Source organism: Oncorhynchus mykiss, chromosome 28, assembly GCF_013265735.2.
Source record: "Oncorhynchus mykiss isolate Arlee chromosome 28, USDA_OmykA_1.1, whole genome shotgun sequence".
Lineage (NCBI taxonomy): Eukaryota > Metazoa > Chordata > Actinopteri > Salmoniformes > Salmonidae > Oncorhynchus > Oncorhynchus mykiss.
Window position 1 is genome coordinate 27,616,138 of NC_048592.1, and position 22,837 is coordinate 27,638,974.

The 22,837-nt window shown below is 41.8% G+C and overlaps 1 protein-coding gene across 1 annotated transcript in view; it reads left to right on the top strand.

Moving 5' to 3' along the window:
• Window positions 1–16,338: 16,338 nt before the first annotated feature.
• LOC110508826 (protein FAM110B) overlaps window positions 16,339–22,837 on the top strand; it is a 42,277-nt gene continuing 35,778 nt past the window's right edge. Inside the window, exon 1 of the mRNA XM_021589666.2 lies at window positions 16,339–16,689. The gene's annotated coding sequence lies outside the window, so the exon portion shown is untranslated. The remainder of the gene's footprint in view (window positions 16,690–22,837) is intronic.

Here is a 22,837-nt window from a genome sequence, read left to right on the forward strand (position 1 = left end):
GAGTGTGTGAGTGGTCTGGCCATCATGAACGTATGAGTGGTCTGGCCATCATGAGCATAAATCATGAACGTATGAGTGGTGTGGCCATCATGAGCATAAATCATGACGTGGGGAAACACATGTCCTATGATGACATCATTGATGATTTTGCCTCAAGAAAATGCAGAAGAGGAATAATTTGATGGTAAGATTTTAATTCAAACATTCAAATGTTTACACATTTAGTAACATTTAAAATTGTAAGGCAGAAGTACATTTGTGTAAATGACTGCTTAACTAACTATGTGACATACTTTCTCCATTTCCTCCAGACAGTCCAGATAGACTGGTGCCCATGCCGATGCTGAAAATGCCCAGGCTGTAGAGGGAACCAAAGTTAATCACACAGCTGTATAGGCTTTATTTGACTATTTTGAGACATATAGCTGCAGCCATAGACTATGGGCTTATGTTTACATTGTATAGACAACGCTAATTGTATAATATTGTGAGGACTGGACTAATTACCAGGCAGAGCCAAAGTTCAGTGTTACATTTGATTATTTTCTATATTTGATATTTTCTACAATTTCTTATTTATGTTAATGTTAATATTCACTTATCTTAAGATCCTATAGAAAATATTCTATTCAATAAATATTGTTTGTTTAAACCTCGTTCTGTTCTGAATAGGTCTACAAATTCTTAGACCGACAGATGGAGCAAACTGTTTTAAAGGAGGGAGGATTGTAGTGGGAGCACTGGGGTGTCAGGTGTGACTGTGTGGCAATGGTAAATGGTTTACATGGCTCTCGGGTCAGGTAGGAGGGCCCCTTAGCAGAATTTTGCTTAGGGCGTCAGGGAGGTCAGCACTGGCTCTGGGGGAAGGTTCCCCTTCCAACAGGACAACGACCCTAAGTGCACAGCCAAGACAATGCAGGAGTGACTTCGGGACAAGTTTCTGAATGTCCTTGAGTGGCTCAGCCAGAGCCTGGACTTGAACCCGATCTAACATCTCTGGAGAGACCTTAAAATTGCTGTGCAGCGACGCTCCCCATCCAACCTGATAAAGCCTGAGAGGAGATGAATCTCTGCAGGGAAGAATGGGAGAAACTCCCAAAGTACAGGTGTGCCAAGCTTGTAGAGTCATACCCAAGAAGACTTGAGGCTGTAATCGCTGCCAAAGGTGCTTCAACAAAGTACTTTTTCTTCTTTTTTTTTATGAGTAAAGGTTCTGAATACATATGTAAATGTGATATTTCTGTTTTTTATTGCTGGTCAAAAGTTTTGAACACCTTCTCATTCAAGGGTTTTTCTACATGTTTACTATTTTCTACATTCTACATCAAAACTGGGAAATAACCAAGGGTGTACAAAGCGGTCATCAAGGCAAAAGGTGGCTATTTCAAGAATCTCAAATTTAGAATATATTTAGATTTGTTTAACACTTTTTTGGTTACTACATGATTCCATATGTGTTATTTCATAGTTTTGATGTCTTCAATATTATTCTACAAAGTAGAAAATAGTAAAAATAAAGAAAAACCCTTGAATGAGTAGGTGTTCTAAAACTTTTGACCGGTAGTGTACATTTGCAAAAATGTCTAGAAAACATTTTTTGCTTTGTCATTATGGGGTATTGAGAAAAAATACTATTTAATCAATTTTAGAATAAGGCTGTAATGTTTCAAAATGTGGAAAAAGTCAAGGGTGTCTGAATACTTTCTGAATGCATTGTATAACAATGCAAAGTTCATTTAACAGTAAAAATAAGACATGGTATTAAAAAAAATATATGCTGTGAATGCCTGAAATGTATTATCTTGTTGTAGTTCACCAGGTTATGTTACACCTGTGTGACTATGACATGTAGGCACAACTGTCAGCATGAAAAAAACATATTTTCATTGACAAGAAATAGTCATTAATGCCCATGAAACATGCCATTGTGCATATATCAGTTCATGAATATCTTAATTTTACATAAAGTATGATCACTTATCTGAGAAGCAACAAAACATTTATGGAATATGTGTTTATCTGAGTGTCGCCGCAACACTAATGTTTTTGCAACTTTGAAATTGGGCGCTAGTGGGAATTTACACAGAACTTTTCAATAGCTTCATCTGATTGGCTTAGAATATAAACTGTTATGAATATAACAACCAGATAAATTGGTTGAGATATTAAACAACAGAAAATGTTTCTTTTTTTCTTTGAATCCAAAGATGGAAGTGGGCTTGAAGGGTACGTGGGCTTAGCTACGCTTACCCAATTTATTTATCTTGTTATTCCTCTTTTTCTCTCTCAGAATTGTTGGGAAGGGCCCATAAGGAAGCATTTCACTGTTAGTCTACACCTGTTGTTCACAAGCTTGTGTCAAATACATTTGATTTGATTTGGACTGTGGACTGGAAGGAAAACTTTTTAGGTCAATTATAGCTTGCATGACTGCCCCTCCAGGATTCAGCGACCGTGAACACACAACCGCATCAAATCCCAGTCTGTGGATGGATACATGGATACAATTAAGAAAGAGTACATATTGTAAAATATGAATAATACGTGCATGTGTTAAAAATGTGTTAAAAATCTAATGGATCTGACTTTTTGAGGTTCCTTTGAATTATACATTTCAGTTTGAATGTGAGGTATTGTTGAAAACAATCATGTAAACAATCAATTTTCACAAACAAACTCTGCATCGTTGGTGGTCCTGATCAAACATACCATGTTTGTATCCCAACCCAGATACACCAATTCCACTAGGGAATTACCCATCAAGCCATATCCTATCACCCACTGACATCCAAACAAGGCTGTGGTCAGTGGTCACATTCTCCTAACAGTCACTAAATAACGGCCACTGACCTTATCTCTCAGTGGGTTTACAGATGGCATCTCCGACAGTGGCAATTGATTGTGTATCATCTAGTCATTTCAGAATGATCAGGCCATTTCCTAACAAACTGCATCTAACAGCCTGTAATTCTGATGCACCTTCCTGTAGGGTTCCAGAACATTATGGAAATTCTTTGGAATCCTTGGCCATTTGAGGAAATCCTGTTTCTGAGAAAGTATTTAGTCTCGGTAGTCTAGTCTGAAACCACATTGTATTGTTTCTTAATTTATCCTGATTCTGATATAGACTGATAAAAACAGCGGGACATTAGCTTACATTCACCCACCAGTCATTAGATTTAAAGCCATTTATGATTTTACATAAAACACAATCATATCCCACTGGGCACACACTGGTTGAATCAACATTGTTTCCACACCGTTTAAATTAAATGACATTGAACCAACGTGGTATAGATGTTTAATTGACGTCTGCTCCCAGTGGGATACCAGCAAGCATAATGGGGATTGTAACATCCGCATCCATCCTAAGTCTAGAAACAAACAACTTTCATAATATATAATAAGTATTCAAATGTATATCTAATCTATATACTGAATTTAATCATATATATATATATATATATATATATATATATATATATTATATATATATGTATATATTTTAAATGGCATGGATTATCTCAACCATATAATGAGACAATCTAATATCATGGTAGCCTTAGCCATGCAGTTGTTATTGAGGGCTTCTCTCTCCATGTATTCCTTGCTGGGTAAAAGTGTACCACGGTAACCATGGTTTTGTGAAATGCCCAAACGCAGCGACATCACATTAATCTTGTGTTTTTCCCTCTGGCGACAGAAACACTTACAATGGGAAACGACATGATACATGGGGCTGTCATCTTCACAGCTTCACCCTGCAACAGCATTGGAGCCAAATGGCTTTTGATGAATTCGATAGTTAATTCCCCTCCCAGCCATGTTTACAGTAACAGTTCAATACTTCACTCCATCAGGAAAGTTTCACACCATATTGGATCTGATAAACTGATTTAAATACCCACTGAGTGACATGGCATTGGCAGTGCTGAAGCCCACAAACCTGTCTATCTGCCTGCCAGTCTGTCTGTCTGTACGCCCATTATTATTCCTTCCGTCTGTTTGCCTGTCTGTCTGCATTGTTTTTGATGTGTCTTCATGACTTCTCCTCAGACAGTTTTTCGTAACAACACAGACATGACGTGGTGTTGAGTGAAATATCTGTTCAGGCTTTTGCACAGTAATGGAAGATCTATAGCACTCATCTGTTGAAGTAATTTTGCGTTTTTGAGCTTAACCTTTTTGCTTCAGAATGGAGTTGTTGACGAGCAGCCGTTCACGAAACGAGCAGCAGTACAATATGTAACGCCCTTTTACTGAAAGTGAATGATACCGTCAATTGATAAGATGACCAGATATGATTATCATACACATCTGAACAATAACCTTCATTTTACAATGCAGAGGCAACGGCCTACATGTAAATCATGTTGCAAAATGGCTATGACTACTAAACAGCAAACACACATCTAAAAGGAGATGATACTTATGCAGACACACTGACAAAATACACAACCAGGACATACAAGAAGAAACCGTTGAATGATCATAAAGATTACACTCAGATAAGGTATTGACCTCATACCAGATAGTAGCCCTAACTTCCTGCAGAACAAGGTCCTCCCCACTCTTCATAGCATTCCTGTGTTATCAGACTGGTGGTGCTTGGGCCTCTGTGGATCTGCCTGTCCCTGGACAAGCCCTGATCCTGGTGATACTGGCCAGGGAACAAGCTCGACTGTGAAGGGGAGACGATTATAAAAGACTATAAGTTTGGGGAAGATTACATTAACAACTCATAGGAATCCAAGGCAGGCTGACTACACCCACACTAGCCACCCCAAGCCAGTAGTGCATGACTCAGGGAAGAGTTGATCTAGATTAAGATAATGTTGTTTGACAGTACTCTTCTTTTTGAAATATATTTCTTTATGAAATACTCTCTGGTACTATTGTCTGACTTCTGGGAACAATCAATACATTACCTAACTTTCCAGAAATTCTGCTTGGAGGATTCTGTATGTCCTTCTTATTCCCTCCTGATTCAAGGAATCGTTCAAATGGGATTTCAGGAAAACCAAGGAATTTATAGAAAACCCTTGTCTGACAATATTTTGTTATGTAAAGTAAAGTTATCTGGCAGTACTCCTCATTCTGGAATTGTCTGACTAAACCATTACCTCTTGAATGGTGTTTTTTCTGTTAATATCCCCAGCAGACAAGCTATCGACCTACAACTCCTACAACAGTTTTGTCATCCTCTCTCTTCGACTGGCACTGATTGTCTGTACTGTACCATGCTCTTCTCCTTAGTGGAAAGTGCTGTGGAAGTCTTGGGTAAGGCAGAAATCTTGCCTTGCCCAGAGTCAGGGTCTCACCACTCATCATCCCTAATGATCTCCATATGGGCTGACTGCAGCTCAATGCCAATGTACTCACTTCCTGTTCTGACTAACTATAGGGAGTCACACCAGTGGAAAATCCTGAACTCCTGGTGTAGAAGAAACTAATACAGGGAGTTATTTCTGACCCTGTGACTTGACAAAGAGGAACTCCATGCCTTAAAGTCTATCACTAGCTTGGATTCAGTTTGAAGAACAGGTCCCAGCATACTGTAAGGCCAGGGTAAAGAATGAGTATCCATGGACACTGTGACTTCAGATAAGACTCATGGTATAATTAGAGCAACACAGCTTCAGGGACAAATAAAATACAATGAGAAATCATATGAGCAGAGAGCTGGCATCTGGCTTGGCACCAAACTCTAAACTGAACAACTATCCCAGAAACCTCTGCTCTTTATACCCAGAGCAACAGCATCCAGTATGAAAATAAAGATCATCCAATTACGGTCCCACATCACCCTCTGTCTCTCATAGAAGCATATTTCTTCTTACCTTTTACCACAGTGCAAACATAAAAAACATACATTATGGAAGGGCAAGATAAATATCATGCACTGAATGAAGGAGTGAAAAGGCCTGGAGTGTCACTGAAGCAAACCTTCACTGAGTGCATTGTGGGCGGCTCATGCAATTTTCAGCCACAATACTGTTTTGATGTCAATCTTTCACGATTCAATACACTTTGTCTAGTCTCTCCCTGCCCAGAACGTCGTCTGGATGTCCTCTCTGACCCCTCTTTATAAACCCATCATCTCTGCTGAGCTGAGGGAGAAGGCACGGTACAGTTCCTTAGCTCGCTTGTAGTATTAAATAACTGCAGAGGGAAGCAGTGTGTCTATTGATGTTGGCCACGCAGCTTAGCACACCCCAACCATCCTTTTCCTTTGTTACTGTGATTCTAACCTTTAATCCAATATATGACCTTTCTCCTTGTTGTTTAAGTGCTTTTAGACAGACTGAAAGACATACTTAACTTGGTAAAAGAACAAAAACCCTGTTTTTGAGGTTAATATAATGGTATTCAGACCTAAACAAACACATTTTTTCATTCCAAATGAGATTAACATGGTAGAATTTAGATTACATAGATAAGTCTTGTATATTGCTGTAATATGCATGCGGTCTCTCTCTCTCTCTCTCTCTCTCTCTCTCTACCTCTCTGTGCTGGTTCAGCAGACGCTACTTTCCTGAATGAGCACTTCCTCGTCTGGGCTCTGTGATCAGTGGGGCGGCTGTTAAGAGGAATGTGGAACGGAGGAGAGCATCAGCACAATGATCCCCCTCTCCCTCTCTTTACCTTTCACTCTTTCTCGTTCACGCTCCCTTTCACTCTCCCTTCTCTCGCTCCTTCCCCTCTCCTTTTCACCTCTATCGCTCTATATAATATCCTTGGCCCTCCTTTTCCTTCTTGTTCCCTCTCCTCTCTTGCATGGTCAGGACACTGGGAATATGAACATGGATTTGAACTACTTTAACTAGCTGGTATTCCTGTATGCCGCACTTACCATACGATACCACTATTCACCAACATCATACATGTATCTCTGTGTTGTGTATTTGTACTCTCTTACAATGAAGTAAGTGTCGGCAGCTTCCTCTAAAAACAACATCCAAGCAGGAATATGATGAGACACCTCAGATATTCTCCTCCGGTTTCAAGCATTAACCAAGGTTATGAAAAAGTGCTCCAGACTCACAAATCATTAGTTACCATAGAGAACATCTCTACTATATGAATACCAGACAGAGCTCAGCCCCGGCCCTGATTGGCAGATCTGGGAGTTTCTGTGAGTGGGGTCCATTCGGGTCATGGCTACAGCTTTTGTCAAATGAACATTGAAAGTAAAATATAAAAAATAAAAACCTTAACCTAATTATCCTAACCTGCTACGTTAATTCTCATAACCTGCTGTGTAAGTTCTCCTAACCTGCTACGTTAATTCTCATAACCTGCTGTGTAAGTTCTCCTAACCTGCTACGTTAATTCTCATAACCTGCTGTGTAAGTTCTCCTAACCTGCTACGTTAATTCTCATAACCTGCTGTGTAAGTTCTCCTAACCTGCTACGTTAATTCTCATAACCTGCTGTGTAAGTTCTCCTAACCTGCTACGTTAATTCTCATAACCTGCTGTGTAAGTTCTCCTAACCTGCTACGTTAATTCTCATAACCTGCTGTGTAAGTTCTCCTAACCTGCTACGTTAATTCTCATAACCTGCTGTGTAAGTTCTCCTAACCTGCTATGAAAAGTCAAATCTGACTGACGTTAATTTGACAAAAGCTGGATCCCTTCTAGCCATGACCGTCTGTACCATTGTCTTGCCAGTTCTCTGGGAGCAGAGAGTGTGGGAACATGACCTACATTATACTGGAGATTGGTTGCAGATGCAGCCTCGGTGCTGTTGTAGCAGGGAGCTGCTATTGAATCAGCAAAAACCCAGGCTTCCTCTGAGGTTTGCCCCCAAGCTTGAGATTTCTCTCTCGGAGGAGGTCTGGAAGTCTCCTTACATGTCCTCTATCTTACTACGAGGAGAGAGACACACAAAGAGAGAGAAGGAGAGAGGGAGACAGAGAGATGAAAAGGAGAGAGAGACACAGAGAGAGGGAGACAGAGAGATGAAAAGGAGAGACAGAGAGAGAGGGAGACAGAGAGATGGAAAGGAGAGACAGAGAGAGAGGGAGAGAGAGAGAGAGAGAGAGAGAGAGAAAGAGAGAGACAGAGAGATGAAAAGGAGAGACAGAGAGAGAGGGAGACAGGGAGATGGAAAGGAGAGACACAGAGAGAGAGGGAGAGAGAGAGAGAGAGAGAGAGAGAGAGACAGAGAGATGAAAAGGAGAGACACGGAGAGAGAGGGAGACAGAGAGATGAAAAGGAGACACACATAGAGAGAGAGAGGGAGACAGAGAGATGAAAGGAGAGACAGAGAGAGAGAAAGAGATAGTGAGCTTCCGTCATAAGATACATTTCACTGCGGTGCATAAAGTAGAAAGTGCTTTCTTGCATGAAATGCCATCACACTGATATCTGTGTATGACACAAGACACTTGTAATTTCATCCGTGTGATATGAGTTCATTCATTAAAACATAATCAGCCATTCTCAGATTATGGGAATTTGTGGACATCTCTCATCAGGTAGCTTATTTTGATCCTTTTGGTTTTTGTTAAGGCTACCACTTCTTCCAACCAACATAACATGTGGTCATAACACTTGTGTAAAAGTCAGTATAAAACAGACTTCTGCACAGTTTTTACAGCAACATGAACAGTTTATTGTAGAGGTGACCGTGGTGACGGTGACATAATTTGTCATGTGCTGCTTTCCAAGTTTTCTCGAGTATAACTACCCTCTGTTTGCAAAATTCATGACTCATATAACCAGTATCACCTTCTTTCCCAAGCACTCCCTTTTCCACAAGGTTTGCCGTTGAGTTCAATTCTCCGCTGGCAAAATGAACCACGGACAGTTTTCCATGGAAAAGGATTTACCAGATTGGGAATGGGGCCCAGAATGTACCACACACTGTAGTTACTGTACTGTATCACGGCTATTGACAGCTAATGATGATGCTGCTGTGACGGCTGTCTAATAGCTCCTTTAACCACACTCGTTTCAGGGATTTTAAACACATTCAGACTGCATTGATTAACTGCTTTGCCAGGGAAAACATGCCACAATGATGCTCACCAACGAGCAATGATTCCTATGCTGCTCTACGACTTGTATAGCCAACCACAGCCCCTAAGGTCCTCTGCCAATGGCCATATCTGAAATTGGTCAATGACCCTGATAATAGCCTGTGTGATTAATCTATACATAATGTCACTGCCAAGTGAATTACATGATTGTATGGTTATTAACATGGTTTATAGAATAACATGGTTGAGTGAGGTTTACCTGAACACTAAAGGATTACATTTCTTCCCAACATCTCACGTAAGGAGGAGACAATTCAAAACACACAGTAAACCCCACACACCTGGATGAAGTGATGTCACCTAATAACATTTTCAGATGTTTGTAAAATTGGATAGACTTTCCTAACTAACTAAGATTAATGGGCCTTTAAAGGGTTTCTGGTGTTTACATTTTTTTTGATATATACAGTGCCTTGCGAAAGTATTCGGCCCCCTTGACCTTTTGCCACATTTCAGGCTTCAAACATAAATATATAAAACTGTATTTTTTTGCGAAGAATCAACAACAAGTGGGACACAATCATGAAGTGGAACGACATTTATTGGATATTTCAAACTTTTTTAACAAATCAAAAACTGAAAAATTGGGCGTGCAAAATTATTCAGCCCCCTTAAGTTAATACTTTGTAGCGCCACCTTTTGCTGCGATTACAGCTGTAAGTCGCTTGGGGTATGTCTCTATCAGTTTTGCACATCGAGAGACTGACATTTTTTCCCATTCCTCCTTGCAAAACAGCTCGAGCTCAGTGAGGTTGGATGGAGAGCATTTGTGAACAGCAGTTTTCAGTTCTTTCCACAGATTCTCGATTGGATTCAGGTCTGGACTTTGACTTGGCCATTCTAACACCTGGATATGTTTATTTTTGAACCATTCCATTGTAGATTTTGCTTTATGTTTTGGATCATTGTCTTGTTGGAAGACAAATCTCCGTCCCAGTCTCAGGTCTTTTGCAGACTCCATCAGGTTTTCTTCCAGAATGGTCCTGTATTTGGCTCCATCCATCTTCCCATCAATTGTAACCATCTTCCCTGTCCCTGCTGAAGAAAAGCAGGCCCAAACCATGATGCTGCCACCACCATGTTTGACAGTGGGGATGGTGTGTTCAGTGTGATGAGCTGTGTTGCTTTTACGCCAAACATAACGTTTTGCATTGTTGCCAAAAAGTTACATTTTGGTTTCATCTGACCAGAGCACCTTCTTCCACATGTTTGGTGTGTCTCCCAGGTGGCTTGTGGCAAAGTTTAAACGACACTTTTTATGGATATCTTTAAGAAATGGCTTTCTTCTTGTCACTCTTCCATAAAGGCCAGATTTGTGCAATATACGACTGATTGTTGTCCTATGGACAGAGTCTCCCACCTCAGCTGTAGATCTCTGCAGTTCATCCAGAGTGATCATGGGCCTCTTGGCTGCATCTCTGATCAGTCTTCTCCTTGTATGAGCTGAAAGTTTAGAGGGACGGCCAGGTCTTGGTAGATTTGCAGTGGTCTGATACTCCTTCCATTTCAATATTATCGCTTGCACAGTGCTCCTTGGGATGTTTAAAGCTTGGGAAATATTTTTGTATCCAAATCCAGCTTTAAACTTCTTCACAACAGTATCTCGGACCTGCCTGGTGTTTTCCTTGTTCTTCATGATGCTCTCTGCGCTTTTAACGGACCTCTGAGACTATCACAGTGCAGGTGCATTTATACGGAGACTTGATTACACACAGGTGGATTGTATTCATCATCATTAGTAATTTAGGTCAACATTGGATCATTCAGAGATCCTCACTGAACTTCAGGAGAGAGTTTGCTGCACTGAAAGTAAAGGGGCTGAATAATTTTGCACGCCCAATTTTTCAGTTTTTGATTCGTTAAAAAAGTTCGAAATATCCAATAAATGTCGTTCCACTTCATGATTGTGTCCCACTTGTTGTTGATTCTTCACAAAAAAATACAGTTTTATTTCTTTATGTTTGAAGCCTGAAATGTGGCAAAAGGTCGCAAAGTTCAGGGGGGCCAAATACTTTCGCAAGGCACTGTATATCACTGCATTCCAGAACAATTTGGTCTCCATATCAGCGTTCAATGAACCAACAACGTGCTTTGGGCCAATCGACATGGGAAAACACACTCAACCATGTTAAACCCATTGTAAACCCAATCCCTCCAGAACTTTCATTACACACACTTGGCCACTATTCCCAGTGATTAGTAATTGTATAAGTGTTTGGTTTACCATTGTCCTGTCAATTATTGGTCCCATGTCCGTTGGTGGTGTGAGTACCTATGCGTTGGTGCAGCTGTTATGCTGGGTGTCTTATAGATTGTGTATTATTGGGTATCGTCCCGTGTCGTTCAACAAGGTTTACCCTCGCTCTTTTGTTTGGGTACAGCCTAGTGTTTTTGTATATGTGTTTGTTTTGAGTGTATTAAAAACCCCTATTGTGTATTCCTGCGCCTGTCTCCAAATCCTTTATACCAGCGTGACACCCACTCAACCGTGTTAAACGCATTCAGCTGTGTTAGTCTACTTTCAACCCCTGATCTGTTTCACCTGTCTTTGTGATTGTCTCCACCCACCTCCAGGTGTCTCCTGTTTTCCCCATTAGTCCCTGGTGTATTTATCCCTGTGTTTCCCGTCTCTCTGTGCCAGTTTGTCTTGTTTTGCCAAGTCAACCAGCATTTCTCCTAGCTCCTATTTTTCCCAATCTCTGTTATTCCCAAGCCCTCCTGGTGTTGACCCTTGCCCGTCCTGACACCATATCCGCCTGCCTGACCGCTGCCTGTTCTGACCACTGCCTGTTCTGACCTCGAGCCTGCCTATCACCATGTACTGTTTGGACTCAGACCTGTTCACTTAAACCCTGCCTGTCCCCGACCTGCCTTTTACCTACCCCTTTTGGTATAATAAATATCGGAGCTCAACCATCTGCCTCCTGTGTCTGCATTTGGGCCTCGCCTTGTGCCCTTTTACACCCCTCGGCTCTGACGTTTAGAATAGATTCATTATGATATCAATAGGGTCATTGACCAACTTCAATTATTTCAAATAATTATTTGTTGTATAATCCTCATTGGAGTATCATTGGAAGCGGATCATCTTCATTTGAACAGGTCAATTATCCTCAAGTGTAATTTGTCTCCCCATAACAGTCATGTTACAGCTTTCTAAATCATGTGACAAATGTTTTTGTTTTCTTGATCAACAAATAGTTTGGCCATTTTTGTGTGTACGTCTGTCATTACAAGAAGTCAGGTGTTCCGGCCTGGTTTTGTCATGGCTAAGTAACAGCATATAGGGTTTGCCCGAAACGGAGCCCTCAGAAGCAGGCGAGCTCAGTGGGAAACAGCCCTCCCTTTCAGCCCAGCGCGTGTACTTAATGAATTTCGACACGTTCCCCGTTCCTTTCTATCTCCCCTACCAAAATGAATAGAAGCAGGGCTCTACACTGAAAGGCTACGAGGGGAAATCTAAATGAAAGGAGATATTGTGTTGACACTATGGGACTTCCTAAAAAAAAAACGTTAAAAAAAACGATGGAACTTCCTGTCTGTATATTGTCTGCTTTCACAATATCCAATAACAGTGGGTCATGTTACAACGTTACAAGATAAGGGATCTAGAGAGCTGCTACACTATGTCTGTTGTTTGAATAATAGGAATTTTATCAACTGTGATCTCTCTTTAGGCTCTGGGAGGAACATGATTTCTAAGCCCATGTGAGAGCCATACTATGTGATCATGACACCAAAACCACAAGCACGACGAGATCACACGATCAGAGTCCAAGACCACAACACCAATTCCTGGCACAACTGTAGTTTATAGCTTCAATTAGGCATTTCACTACATCTAATTCCTCTCAGTTTATGCAACATTTTCACAGAAGACCCTCTGTGATTTGTCTAAAAGAGATGAAAGCACTGGCCTTTTTCGAAATAACCTGCTGTCTAATTACGGCTGTAGACAGACAATAAGATGCCTCACTTGGCCAATTAGAGATAACAAACATTAAATCAAATATGTTGGGCAGCAGTAATCTCTCTCTCTCCATCCCTTTCTCTCTCTCTCTCTTCCATATATCCCTCTGTCTCTACACCCCACCCTTTTTCCAACTCTCCCTCTTTATCTTTCATCCTTCATCCATCCCTCCCTTTCACTATCTATCTCTTTCTCATCTCTCTCTCTCTAATCACTGCACAGTCGTGGGCCAGGCATGGCAGCGTGCCATCAGGATTGATTTGAAGACCCTCCTCCTGAAAAGAGGACAATGAGGCCGAGGAGGTGGGTGCGCAGGGGCTCCCTTCTGATTAAATTCCACACAATCTTTTCCTCAGAGGGTTCCAACCTCTCAACACATACCCCTCCGCCCCCTCTGTATCCCACACAGCAGCTGGTCACAATGATTATAATAACACCCTGTACCTAGGTCAGAACTGGTAATGCCAGCAGCCACATGTGAGGGAGGTGATATAGTAGTGTTAGCATAGCAGGGGGTGATCTGATCTCACTGTCTGGTCTCTGAGGTGTTGTTTTATCTAATGGATGTGATGATATCAGACACACTGTCGATGCTTGACTGAAGGCCCTTTGACAGCCGATTTATGATCTCTTTATTATTTATTTATGATTTATTTGAGTAGGGACCCTTGACATTACTGTGCTGTATGTCTGAGATAAGCAGTTATTGTCCATTTTTTATTCAACCTTTATTTAGCTAGGCAAGTCAGTTAAGAACAAATTCTTATTTTACAATGACGTCCTCGCCCGGCCAAACCCTCCCCTAATAACCAGGATGACGCTGGACCAATTGTGTGCCACCCTATCAGACTCCCAATCACAGCCGGTTGTGATACAGCCCGGGATCGAACCAGGGTCTATAGTGACACCTCTAGCACTGAGATGCAGTGCCTTAGACCGCTGCGCCACTCGGGTCAATGCCCTGCTCTCTTGCTGTGTTCCATGGGAGAATCAGAGTTTTGTGCTGCCACCGTAAATTTCCTGACTTCTGTTCCATGCGCCACTAAATCATCAGATGTGGTTGTCCTACTTCCTGTTGTTCTATTGTTCCCATTTCTCCAGATAGACATCAAATCTCCAATAACACCCTGTTGCCCATAGTGCATTGCAGAGCTCTAATGTGGCTCTGGTCAAAAGTAGTGCATTATAAGATACAGGATAGGTTGGGACATGAGATGCATAATGAGCAAATGGTATCTGAAACCCTTCCCCATTATATTAGATATTCAATACCAAATGCCTCAATGTCTGTCCTGAGATGTCTTTTGTCTGAGAAGCATCTAAGGATATCCTCGAGAAAGGAAGGACTCAGTGAGTCTGAATATCTAGTAAGATGCTTCATGGATTGCAGTACAAGCATTGTTTTATTGATTTCATTTTTCTTCATTCTGACAGTCTCCCAACAGTCTCTCATGCAGTCATGGAAACCCCTGGAGTGTCTGTGCCAATGGTGCCAATATCCATCCCCGTTGTAGGACAAGCCTGGCACTGGTAGGGTTCCAGCAGGCCTGGCATGGGACACACAAGGGAGGGCATCCTAAATGGTTATTTGTGTGAACAGAGCTTAGCGCCATGTGTTTCTGAAGGTCCCTGTGGTGAGAGGGGGAATGAAGGAGCTGTAATCCTGTGGTGAGAGGGGGAATGAAGGAGCTGTAATCCTGTGGTGAGAGGGGGAATGAAGGAGCCGTAATCCTGTGGTGAGAGGGGGAATGAAGGAGCTGTAATCCTGTGGTGAGAGGGGGAATGAAGGAGCTGTAATCCTGTGGTGAGAGGGGGAATGAAGGAGCTGTAATCCTGTGGTGAGAGGGGGAATGAAGGAGCTGTAATCCTGTGGTGAGAGGGGGAATGAAGGAGCTGTAATCCTGTGGTGAGAGGGGGAATGAAGGAGCCGTAATCCTGTGGTGAGAGGGGGAATGAAGGAGCTGTAATCCTGTGGTGAGAGGGGGAATGAAGGAGCTGTAATCCTGTGGTGAGAGGGGGAATGAAGGAGCTGTAATCCTGTGGTGAGAGGGGGAATGAAGGAGCTGTAATCCTGTGGTGAGAGGGGGAATGAAGGAGCTGTAATCCTGTGGTGAGAGGGGGAATGAAGGAGCTGTAATCCTGTGAAGGAGCCGTAATCCTGTGGTGAGAGGGGGAATGAAGGAGCTGTAATCCTGTGGTGAGAGGGGGAATGAAGGAGCCGTAATCCTGTGGTGAGAGGGGGAATGAAGGAGCTGTAATCCTGTGGTGAGAGGGGGAATGAAGGAGCCGTAATCCTGTGGTGAGAGGGGGAATGAAGGAGCTGTAATCCTGTGGTGAGAGGGGGAATGAAGGAGCCGTAATCCTGTGGTGAGAGGGGGAATGAAGGAGCTGTAATCCTGTGGTGAGAGGGGGAATGAAGGAACCATAATCCTGTTGCATCTCCATAGACCCTGCAGCAATTAACATTAATGAGGCTGGTGAAAAGGCAGATGGGATGTTTACTGAGGGCCCTGAGACAAAAGAGGGTCATTTGTACCTATCTGTGACTGTTCTGTCTAAAATACGAGGAAACCAGAATCTTAAGAGTTCTCAAGTGTCTGCTTGTATTCACAGTGACATAATTTGAGGATTTTACTTTTCAAGGATAGTGTTGGTTTATTTCTGACTGTGTAAGCAAGCATGGGTTGATGGTGAGTATGGATGTGGTAGAGACTGGGAACAGCACAGCTGTGTGTGTGTGTGTGTGTGTGTGTATTCAAGTGTCTGTGTCTGTGCGCACGCGCGCGTGTGTGTGTGTGTGTGTGTGTGTGTGTGCATTCAAGTGTGTGAGCGTGTCTATGTGTGTGTGTGTGTGTGTGTGTGTGTGTGTGTGTGTGTGTGTGTGAGAGAGAGAGAGAGTGTCTGTGTGTGTTTTGGAGGTATTCCCTGTCTGTGTAGCCTACTTATAAGTGACCACTTTCATTCTTGCATAAAGAACAAAAAGAACTTTGAGGCACATGATCATATGTGCTTTTGTTAAAAAGTCACAAGGCGCATCTTTCATTTCAAGGCACAGATTGGATCATGCTCCCTAATTATTCAATTAGGCTGATTAAAGTGATATGAGATGGACAAAATGAATATTAATATATAAACAAATGTATATGCCAATGTCTGAAGATCACCGGGTTATGGTTAGGGAAATGGTTATCATTAAATGATGTCACAGAAATATATCAAAACTGGAACATTTGCTCCGTTATTGCTTTGATGAAAGTGTATACCAGCCAGCATGATCCGTCTTCATAAAAAGGACGCATCTCCTTTAAGAGAAAATGGGGCGCAACATCTACAATGGTAGGGGTGCATAAATCGACTGAGAATGTAAAATAGCATCATATCGCTAGCACCAATTATTTATCGTTAACAATTCATCAACAGTTATGCTATAATAATCAAGCAATGTGAACTTAAATCATTATACGAAGATTCATATGCAAGAACATTTGGAATATGTCCCTTGTCACCCCTTTCCCTGGCGCCGTCATTGTATGGATACGGACTGTACAGTGCGCTGCAGATTGCGTTGAATTAGCTGTTTGGTGTTGCCCTACAGTTTGGAGGCCATCCCCACACGTTCCGTATAACGGAACGATATTGCAGTATCCTTTGTTTTCCTTCGCTGTGTATCAAGGTAAGAAATGTACCTATGGTTTACCATATGCTTGTCTAGTAGCCGATATATTCTGCACAGACTGGCGTTGCCATGCATTCTTGACTTTTTTCGTCCGTTTCCCTCAATTCTCCATCACCGTAGGCTGAATGGATTGTTTGAATGATGTCAACTAGCTAGCTAGTTATTAAACACAAAATATGGAATAAAGTCAAGTCTGAGTAAAGTCAATTTCAGAATAAATTCGTGAACATGTGCGACGTCGTGTTTCAACCGGCATGCAAGCACCAGGCAACGTTCGTGCGTACTCCACTGTTGTTTTTTTTGGCTCACAATGCTCCATACAGGTTGTTGGTGGCTGTAATTTAGTAGCTACACTAGTTCTACAACGTTGCGTCATTACACCAGCCTGAAGCAGCAGGTCACAACGAAACGATGCAACTAAACCTCAATGTTGCTCTCTTTTTTTGTTGCGGTTTTAACATTCTGTCATTATGATGTTTTGGGTGGCTCGAGTGCTGGGGGATTGCGTAGTCCGCATCGTTATTGTATGATTGTATGGGGTTATGAGATGTGACATAATTCGAGTAATTGCCCGCTAACAAGCAGGGAAACTTGGACACGCCAGTCCACTGAGAACATGGCATACAGGAGGACAATGTTATGGTTCTTCTGAGATATTGTGGTGTTTTTCTGTTTTGACTGACATTTTTAGGCTGAGACACACTGTCTTTATTACATTAGTGGAAATTAAGTGCAAGTGTATTGCATTGATTATATATTAGCATTAGGTCTGTTAGCATCGAGTGCCATAGTTTAAAGCGGCAATCAGCAGTTGAAACATTAACTAAGTGCAGTCCCCGCCCCTGTTTCTGGTAAAAAGCTGAAGGATGGTGCTGGAGAAATGTAACAACTCTCAAATTCATAGACAGAGCTATGGCTGCAAGTACTGACCGTCCATGATATCAACATTATAGTTTTAACCATGTTTTGAGGCTCCTATATAGTGTTTGTTAACATTTACTTTGTTTAACAAACATTGGATTGAAACAAGCTTATATTTTGGGTCTGATGGGGTACAACAGTTGAACTAAGTTGAACTAACTCTGGCTGAATCATTTGATCTACAGTGCCTGGTACACAGCTGCACACAACAGGTTTAGTGTCAAAAGCTAAATATTGGGATTAGAGTGTGTGTGTCCATTGGTAGGCTGGCGTGGAAAATGCATTTGGGTATTTTATATCAGTGTGAACAGATTCTCAGGAAAATGCGAGGGAAAAGCATTAGGCTTGGATGAATTTAGCAGAAACACTTTATTTGAATGCTCCGTCATACTGCCTGCATAAGTCATAAACATGACTTAGTTTGACATAATATGTTTCCTATTGACAGTATGTTAAGCGTGATATGCTTATATCAGGTTTATGACAGAGACCAACAGTAATGTCATGCCCCAAGTCCCTTTTATTACACATCAAATGTGTGCATTAAAAGTTAAGCTACCATTTAAAAAAAAAATAATATGCATTTGGCCCAGGCCTAATCATTTTAAAGGGATAATGCGAGATTCTATCAATTATCTCTACAGGTATGCTAGCGTAATGCTACTGTACTTGTAGACTTCCAGTCATTGCCCTACTGCTCGTTAGCTTTGGATTGCAAAACTAACTTCAGTCGCACTGCACGCAGAGACATTAAAATGGTATCCACGAGTTCTTCTGACTGTAGAAAAACGGCTTACTTGCCAGAATCTCACAGTATCCCATTAAAGCTTGACACTGTTGTGATGCATAACAGCAGTAGTTGAACATTTTAGGCAAAAAACCTGACTGTGTGCGTCATAGGTTGCCGACTCGAAACAACGCATTATGACACCGTCGACACATTCTGTCCCTGCTGTGTAATTGGACAATTTGAATTCCCCTCTTGATCACATTAATATTAAACACTAAACCTGCCCAGTTGCTCACCAATTAACTCATCCCTTATCTGTCCTGACCATGCACACCTGGGCTGGCACAGCCAAGACAACAGCAGCTGTTGATTCTAGTGTTCATCACTAAAACTTTTTATTTGTGAGGAATGCTGAACCTTGATGAATTGGAGAGACAGACATGTCTAACATATGGGTCTCACAGTCAATGCCAGGTCAGTGTGATACATAATATTCATTTCACTATTCCCAGTTATCTGGAGTAGTAGGCTGTGCTATTATACACTACATGTTTGTTGCACCTTGCAAAGGGATCATTTAGGCTAGCCTACACTCTGCTATGGCAAGCAGCAAGGGATCATGTCAAGAGGAACACAGAAAGGCAGTAAATGCTAACTCTAAATTGTATTACCTTCACTAGGGAGTCATTAGCTTCACTCCTGAAAGTGTTATGACTGCTGCTTGTACTGAATGTCCATAGTGCTGCTGCCTCTCTATGCCATAAACATGAACCAAAAGTACCCCCTTAACATCTGTTGGGTTTACATGAAGAAAACAAAACATGAAGATGATAAACTAGCCTACACATTTTCTTGCACAGGGAAAACCAGTAAGTCACTTGAAAATATCACTTGTATGAAAATGTAGGCATGTTCCTAAAAACATTGAGGACATACAGTGCCTTCAGAAATTCATACCCCTTGACTTATTCTACATTTTGTTGTTACCGCCTGAATTCAGAATGGATTAAATATGTTTTTTTCTCACGTCTACACACAATACCCCTAATGACAGTGAAAACATGTTTTTAGAAATGTTAGCAAATTTATTGAAAATGAAATACAGATATCTAATTTACATAAGTATTCATACCCATGAGTCAGTACCTTGTAGAAGCACCTTTGGCAGCGATTACAGAGTCTTTCTGGGTAAGTCTCTAAGAGCTTTCCACACCTGGATTGTGCAACATTTGCCTATTATTATTTTCAAAGTTTTTCAAGCTCTGTCAAATTGGTTGTTGATCATTGCTAGACAACCATTTTCAGGTCTTGCCATAGATTTTCAAGTAGATTGAATTCAAAACTGTAACTCAGCCAGTCAGGAACATTCACTGTCTTCTTGGTAAGCAACTTCAGTGTAGATTTGGCCTTGTGTTTTAGGTTATTTTAAGGTGAATTATTCTCCCAGTGTCTGATGGAAAGCAGACTGAACCAGGTTTTCCTCTAGGATTTTGCCTGTGCTTAGCTTCATTCCAATTTCGTGATATCCAATTGCGATCTTGTCTCATTGCTGCAACTCCCCAACTGGCTCGGAAGAGGCAAAGGACGAGTCATGCGTCCTCCGAAACATGACCCGCCAAGCTGCGCTTCTTAACACCCGCCTGCTTAAGCTGAAAGCCAGCCGCACCAATGTGTTGGAGGAAACCATAAAGGAAACCATAAAGCCCCCCCCCCCCTCCCCCCCCCCCCCACGGGTTTGGACCAATTGTGCACCAACCTATGGGGCGATCAAACCCCAGGGTGTTGCGATGCAGTGTCTTAGACCTGCTTTTTCTATCCTAAAAAAACTCCCCAGTCCTTAGTGATTACAAGCATATCCATAACATGATGCAGCCACCACTATGCTTTCAAATATGGAGTGGTACTCAGTAATGTGTTGTATTGAATTTGCCTCAAATATAACACTTTGTATTTAGGACAAAAAGTGAATTTCTTTGCCACGTTTTACAGTATTATTTTAGTGCCTTGTTGCAACAGGATGCATGTTTTGGAATATTTTATTCTGTACAGGCTTCCTGTAGTGACTGGGTGTATTGATAAACCATCCAAAGTGTAATTAATGACCTCACCACGCTCAAAGGGATATTCAATGTCTGCTTTTATTTTTACCCATTTACCAATAGGTGCCTTTTGCAAGGCATTGGAAAACAGCGTTGGTCTTTTTGGTTGGATATGTGTTTTAAAATTCACTGCTGGACTAAGGAACATTACAGAAAGTTAATTGTGTGTGTGGGGTACAGAGATGAGGTAGTCATTTCAAATATCATGGTAAACACTTATTACACAGTTATTACACACAGTGACTCCATGCAACTTATTGGGACTTTTCTTGCAATTTTTTACTCCTGAACTTATTTAGGCTTACGATAATAAAGGGGTTAAATACTTTCATCTTTAGAAGTGATGCTCTAAGCTGCTGCAAATGCCTGACCTGGAACAATCTGTGAACACATGAGCATCCATACATCATACACTGAGAATCATCAGACTACTAAAGCAGAGAGTATTAGCCGACGTAAAAGACCATCTTACACCTGTGTTTTTCAACCTTTTCTGTGCCAGGGACTAGCAAGCTGTGGTTCTCCGCCTTATAGCTGAGTTTAAAGCTATTAGTTGAGAACTGATGAAATAGTGAGTTGACACTATCTGACAGAGCAGATAAGTTAGCAACATCACATGGACCGGAGCTGGTCAACGGAACAGAGGGTTGAGAAACCTTATCCTACTCCTCCTCTGGTCCTCTGCTGATGTAGAGGTTAACCCAGGCCCTGCAGCCCCCAGCATCACTCCCATTCCCCAGGCGCTCTCATTTGACTTTTGTAACCGTAAAAGCGTTGGTTTCATGCATGTTAACATTAGAAGCCTCCTCCCTAAGTTTTTTTTTCTTTTCACAGCTTTAGCACACTCCGCCAACCCTGATGTCCTAGCCGTGTCTGAATCCTGGCTTGGGAAGGGCACCAAAAATCCTGAAATTTTCATCCCTAACTATAACATTTTCCGCCAAGATAGAACTGCCAAAGTGGGCGGAGTTAGCCTGCATTGTTCTGTCATGCTATCCAGGTCTGTGCCCAAACAATTTGAGCTTCCACCTTTCCAGAAACAAGTCTCTCACCGTTGCCACTTGTTATAGACCCCCTTCAGCCCCCAGCTGTGCCCTGGACACCATATGTGAATTGATTTCCCCTTATCTATCTTCAGAGTTCATACTGCCAGGTGACCTAAACTGGGACATGCTTAACACCCTGGCCGTCCTACAATCTAAGTTAGATGCCCTCATTCTCACACAAATTATCAAGGAACCTACCAGGTACAACCCTAAATCCGTAGCCATGGGCACCCTCTTAGATATAGTGGGGGAAAAAAGTATTTAGTCAGCCATCAATTGTGCAAGTTCTCCCACTTAAAAAGATGAGAGGCCTGTAATTTTCATCATAGGTACACTTCAACTATGACAGACAAAATGAGGGAAAAAAAATCCAGAAAATCACATTGTAGGATTTTTTTATTAATTTATTTGCAAATTATGGTGGAAAATAAGTATTTGGTTAATAACAAAAGTTTATCTCAATACTTTGTCATTGCCAACAAAGGGTATATGACAGAGGTCAAACATTTTCTGTAAGTCTTCACAAGGTTTTCACACACTTTTGCTGGTATTTTGGCCCATTCCTCCATGCAGATCTCCTAGAGCAGTGATGTTTTGGGGCTGTTGCTGGGCAACACGGACTTTCAACTCCCTCCAAAGATTTTCTATGGGGTTGAGATCTGGAGACTGGCTAGGCCACTCCAGGACCTTGAAATGCTTCTTACGAAGCCACTCCTTCGTTGCCCGGGCGGTGTGTTTGGGATCATTGTCATGCCGAAAGACCCAGCCACGTTTCATCTTCCCTTGCTGATGGAAGGAGGTTTTCACTCAAAATCTCACGATACATGGCCCTATTCATTCTTTCCTTTACACGGATCAGTCGTCCTGGTCCCTTTGCAGAAAATCTACTATATTATCTTCTGGGATGAGTAGCAGGCAGTTGAATTTGGGCATGCTTTTCATCCAAAATTCCAAATGCTGCCCCCTTTCCTAGAGAAGTTAAATAAAGGTGAAATAAATAAATAACCATTAGCCAAGGCACGACCAGTTACTTTCCCACTTTCATGGTTAGTGTTCCTCCTTGGAAGAGAGAGGCAGGTATTTTGGGATGCTGATGTTTTACGTCCAACATTCTGTTTCATTGCTTGTTGTTGAACAGTAAGATCTTCTACAGCTGTGAGAGAGTGAGTTTCTGCTGTTTTCCAAAAGGCACGACCAGACAGTCAGGTCTTCTATCCCTCTCGTTCTTCTTGTCGGGCGCAGCATGGGGTGCATCATAATAGTCTAGAAAGGACTTCCTTTCCCTCTCACTCTCCTCTTCATCTGCACTGATCTGAAAAGAAAGGGTAGGTGAATCGTGAAAGGAAGTC